This window comes from Megalobrama amblycephala, linkage group LG23, assembly GCF_018812025.1.
Source record: "Megalobrama amblycephala isolate DHTTF-2021 linkage group LG23, ASM1881202v1, whole genome shotgun sequence".
NCBI classification, from domain to species: Eukaryota; Metazoa; Chordata; class Actinopteri; order Cypriniformes; family Xenocyprididae; genus Megalobrama; species Megalobrama amblycephala.
This window is the reverse complement of record NC_063066.1, coordinates 7,414,674-7,420,673: the sequence shown is the minus strand read 5'-3', so window position 1 is coordinate 7,420,673 and position 6,000 is coordinate 7,414,674. Positions and strand designations below refer to the sequence as shown.

The window sequence follows — 6,000 nt, the reverse complement described above, 5'->3', positions numbered from 1 at the left end:
TTCCGGGTGAAGGTCAGGGAAGGGGTAAGCAGTTATTTGGAATGAAAAGTAAGCCATTCACTCTTTCCTTTATTTTGCACTGAGGACTTGCAGCTTTTGATGTTTGCCTCCAAAAACCTCAATTACAAATATCAGGAACAGAGAATCAGATCATAAAATGTCTCTAGCCATCTGCAGTAACACATAATAGGATGTGTAAAATGGGTTTACCTGTTAGATTATTTAAAATATAGCTATCCTTTGGGTTCATGACAGATGATGCAAGGTGACCCATGTTAGATAACTTCCTTTTCAAAGGGAACAAGATCAAAGGCAGGATCTGATCTTTTCAGTTTACATACAGTAACAAAACACAAAGATTTTCACTGTCACTGAATTTTTATATAACTACAGTTGCATAAGCCATGTCAGGGGTGTTACGTCCAAGCGAGGAAGGCAGTACCACCTCACAAAAAAAAAAACGAGAAAAGAACTGAAACACCACAAACAAAATAAACATTATGATAACTACTCCATATATAGATAACCACTTACCAAGTCGCTCAACAGATATGTCTGTGATTGGCTACAATGATCAACGTTGATCACTGTAGCCAATCACAGACATATCTGTTGAGCACATGAACACAATGGCCAATCAGAGGTGTTTATTTTAGTCCGAAACTGCTCAACAGCACTCAAAATGCTAGGGGGAAATGCTGGTTTCGTCACTTTTAAACATCCCAAATTTAGTAGCCTACTGCCTGCCACCGTGTTATGAGAACGAAGCCAAACAACTAAACCAAACATGTTTGCTATGCAGAGAGCCATTTTTCCTCTCTGAATAAATCTCTTATATTCATGTTTCCTGTCAAAAATAAAGAATAAATCCAAGGCATAGGAGCGGCAATCATGTGACCCAAATGTAATCCCCAGGTGAAGCTGATGTAAGGACACTCTCGGCGGTGAGCGAAAGCCTCTTTCTCTTGATTTTAAGGGCTCTCCATTAGCTGTCACACCACTAGGGCGTCCGTCAGCTTGATTGCACATCAGATTCATAAAAAACCACAAAGAGGTGTGAAGTGGGCATTCCGGTATCCCTGTGCAATAGAATCACAGGTTTCTAGCGGCATATTAGGATAGCAGCACTATTTTAGTGCAACACTCAAGCAATCTTCAAGCTCAGCTTCATAGACCTGAGAGGATTACCTGGGGAAAAGGAGGATTTCTATTTGCATGATAACGGCAGAATATGGTCTGCTTTATTCTTTATTAGTTACAGTAAGTCCTTCTTTCATTAAGTGACACAGTCAGAAAGGGCTGTGCAAAGACGTGTGACGTGCCCGATGGAAGCGTAAGCCCGATGCTCTCTCTCTCGCTCTCTCTCTCTCTCTCTCTCTCTCTCTCTCTCTCGCTCACACACACACACACACACACACACACACACACACACACACACACACACACACACACACAGACGAGCAGTCAATGTCAGCTTTAATGAACTTCAGGTCATATCAAGTCAACTGAGTCTCAAGTCATAAACTTTTATGATTAGTAGAAATAGATCATCCAGAGCAGATGAGCTGCAGTGTTTTCTCTGCACTGTAATTTCCATGCACGGCACAGTATCTCACCACAGATCTGAGTGTGCAGCTTTAGTTGAACAGAGTAAGAGATTTAAATGTGAAAAAGAGTAAGGAACAGTTGTGACCACTAAAATAGAGAGGGTCTAAAACATTAAGATAGTCATCTTTGACTCACTTAGGTCATTCCAGCCTGTATGATTTTTTTCCTTTATGGCAGAAATTTCAAAGAATGTGCTGGTTGCTCTCTTCCATATACTTACAATGAATCAAGACTAAAGGTTTCAGGCTTTGAAAATGCAAAAGCACTATAAATGTTCTTTACACTATCATAAGTGTTCCATAAAGCCTTTGCACTGTATTCCAAATCTTCTGAAGTCATACAATATAGATTTGTGCGAGGAACAGAAGGGGGAAAGTCATTCACTGAAAAATTTGATATCCACCCTAGCTCTCCTGGATTGTTCATGAGACTTTACAATAGAAGTGAGATATCAGATTCATGAATAAATTCTTTTGAGTCAGATCTTTTCAATGAACCAGTTAATTCAGCTCGCAAAATTGGTTTAAATGATTGGCTCGACATGAACAGGTCTGATCCAGTTCCCAATTTCAACTCAGTGACTCAGTAATCCTTTTGCTGTGATTCACAGCTCAGTGGAGTTAAAATTAATGAGTGAAAAACAACTTAATTTATGGCCTGTTCTTAAAGGTGCCCTTGATTCAAAAATTGAATTTACCTTGGCATAGTTAAATAACAAGAGTTCAGTACATGGAAATGACATACAGTGAGTCTCAAACCCCATTGTTTCCTCCTTCTTATATAAATCTCATTTGTTTAAACGACCTCCGAAGAACAGGCGAATCTCAACATAACACCGACTGTTACGTAACAGTCAGGGTGTACGCCCCAATATTTGCATAATGCCAGCCCATGTTCCCAACATTATGAAAGGCATTAGACAAGGGCCGCCAGGTAACGTCTGGAGCTGCACAGCTGAATCATCAGACTAGGTAAGCAAGAACAATAGTGAAAAATGGCAGATGGAGCAATAATAACTGACATAATCCATGATAGCATGATATTTTTACTGATATTTGTAAATTGTCTTTCTAAAAGTTTCGTTAGCATGTTGCTAATGTACTGTTGAATGAGGTTAAAGTTACCATCGTTTCTTACTGTATTCACGGAGAAAGAGCCGTCGCTATTTTCATTTTTAAACACTTGCAGTCTGTATAATGCATAAACACAACTTCATTCTTTATAAATCTCTCCAACAGTGTAGCAATAGCCGTTAGCCACGGAGGACAGCCTCAAATTCACTCAGAATAAAATTTTAACATCCAAATAAATACTTTACTCACATAATTCGAAGCATGCATGCAGCATGCATGACGAACATCTTGTAAAGATCCATTTGAGGGTTATATTAGTTGTGTGAACTTTGTAAATGCGCTGTAATATAGTCAACAGCTGGTGTGGCAGGGAGCACGTGATTTAAGGGGGCGGCGCCGAGTGTAAATCAGTGCATTGTTAATGATGCCCCAAAATAGGCAGTTAAAAAAATTAATTTAAAAAAATCTATGGGGTATTTTGAGCTGAAACTTCACAGACACATTCAGGAGACACCTTAGACTTATATTACATCTTGTGAAAGAACGTTCTTGGGCACCTTTAACACTTTCTTATAACTTAGAATATATTTCACAATTCACATAAACCACTGTTATGATGCTGTTGCATTCTTTGTGAACCTTAAAAAAAAGCTTCAGTCTCCATTCACTATCATTTTCAAGTTTGAGTGGACCATAACTTGAAATTAGGGATGCATTGAAATTTCAGAAGCCGAAAATGATCAGCCTAAAATGGCCGAAAGAAAAAAACAATATTCCGTTCTATATACGTGCGGAGCTTAGTTGCTCACGGCCAAAAAAATAAAATAAAAAAATTTAAAATAAGAAATAAATCATTTTTAAAAAGCATTTTCATTTCGGTTTTCAGGCAAGTGCATCCAGAATTTTCGGTTTATGCCCAAAATTTTCATTTCGGTGTATCCCTAGTTGAAATGCTATTATGTTGCTTTATAAAATCATAAAGTTGAAACATTGACCCGTTTGAGATATAGGAGGCTAACCGATTAACCTGGGTTAAGGGAAAGGACTCGTAGATTATGCCATGTCGTTCTCATCTCCTCTCCTAATCTCATTTCAATGCGGACCTCAGCTGGAGATGTTTTTCACTTCAGAGAAGCTCCACACGGCCCCCGTCTACACATAGAAAAAAAATGAAGCAAATAAATAAGAAGAAAATCGAATCCTTCCAGCCCTCACAGAAGTGCAAAGCAATGAATCAGCAAAATAAATTCTCTCCAGAGATAAACAAACATGATATTTCAGGGGCCAGAGAAGACTAGCTGGTCTCATAAAGTTCATAGGGTCCACTGACCATAAACGCAGCCAACTATTCAGTCTGGCAGTATCCACAGTAACAAGTATACCATCTCCAATAACAAATACACCTTGATGCACAGAGGCCTATTAAATCTGAACCCTAAAATGGCCTGACTTAAATAGATGGCTGATTCCAGGGTTATTCATCCTCTGGTGTCCTGATACAAGAAATATCACTGATCCATATGAATAATATGCATGGAGAAGTGTAGGAGAATGAATATGGTTAAGGTTAAACCATTAGTTCACTTTCATATTAAAAGTTTCACTTGCGAGTAAAAACATATACATTTTTATTTATTATTTTTTTTAGAAAATGACCAATCGTTTCACTAGATAAGACCCTTATTCTTCGCCTGGTATTATTTAAAGCCCTTTGAAGCTGCACTGAAACTGTAATTTTGACCTTCAACCATTTAGGGCCAATTGAAGTCCACTATAAGGAGAATAATCCTGGAATGTTTTCATCAAAAACCTTAATTTCTTTTCGACTGAAGAAAGAAAGACATAAACATCTTGGATGACATAGGAGTGAGTAAATTATTAGGAAATTTTAATATGAAAGTGAACCAATCCTTTAAGGTGTTCCAAAGGGTCTTTTTGTCTTGGGCTCAAAATACAGCCACTGCATCACAATCATAACAACACACCACATTTAAACAATATATAGCACAGTAAAAACATATCTCCATCTCATATACTCATACTATAACTAACAGCTATAAACACAAATACATGGGGGGAATATACTTACTTAATGCTGTTTAACAGCTTAAATGCAGATGGAATGGTAACATTTCAAATTCAGGATTCAAAATGTGTATTGTATAATTTAAAATCTTGTATGCCTCCCTTAGCATTGATTTTTTCATTCAAGGTCTGGAGTCTTGAGTGTTCGCTTTTACCTATGATCTTCATGGCCGTTTGAATGAGATGCGTACAGACTTTAACTGTACTGTCAGGTTACCATACCATAAATGTATTCTGTATCTAAAAACATTCTCCAGTACAGCTTGAAACAACAATATCATAATCTTACTACTAACACCATACTCAAAAAGTACATTCTCTGTTGTAACCGAAAGCACAGGCTTTCAGCATGAACATGCCATGTCAGTGAACAATCAATATAAAAAACAAGATATTTTTATGACACCTGTGTAATGGGAACATTGTGAATAAATACTGCACTGTGATCTCCTTGACATTGAATAAAAAAAAAATCTCCTTAGATTTCTTCACACTCACAGTAAGATCGCACCTCTCTACAAACTGTTCAATTTCAGAGTAAGATGATATATCTTGATCTTTATATAATAAGCTAAGAATAGTTGTATCGTCACTAAATTTCACAATATAATTGTGAGTGGTTTTGCTCACACAACCATTTGTGTACAATGAGGTGCTCACACACCATTGAGGGGCTCCTGTACTGATAAATTTAGAGTCATAAATCATCTCATTAACCTCAACCTGTTGGGTTCTGATAGTTAAAGAAAAATAAAATTTTATAACAAAAGGATTTGCATCCATCTGTTTCAGTTTATCCAATAATAAGTATGGTTGCAAAGTGTTAAAAGCTGAACTAAAATCAATAAAAAGAAGGTGTGCATATGCTTTTGTGTCCTCCAGATGTTTAAGGACTAAATGAGTGATACTTGCTATTGCATCATCTGTACTCCTATCCTGTCTGTAAGCAAACTGCCATGGGTCTAACTTTGAGGTTAGGTCATCATACAGTGTTTTCCTCAAAGCATTTCATTCATTACAATTGATGTTAATGCTACACGTCTATAATCATTGTTCTCGGATGGGTGGGGATTCTTCGGAATTGGAGTAATCACAGATCTTTTCCAGAGTGCAGACACACTATGCGAGTCCAATGAAAATTGAAAGAGTGAAGTTCTACAGCTTTTTAAAAGACAGGAAAAAAATCCATCAGGTCCTTTAGATATCCTTTGTACATAATTGACCAAACAAAGAT

At 37.3% G+C, this 6,000-nt stretch overlaps 1 long non-coding RNA gene across 1 annotated transcript in view; it reads right to left on the bottom strand.

Moving 5' to 3' along the window:
• Positions 1-3,707: 3,707 nt before the first annotated feature.
• The window catches only part of LOC125259390, a 167,590-nt gene continuing 165,297 nt past the window's right edge, over positions 3,708-6,000 (bottom strand). Inside the window, exon 4 of the long non-coding RNA XR_007182787.1 lies at positions 3,708-3,833. This is a non-coding gene — a long non-coding RNA (uncharacterized LOC125259390). The remainder of the gene's footprint in view (positions 3,834-6,000) is intronic.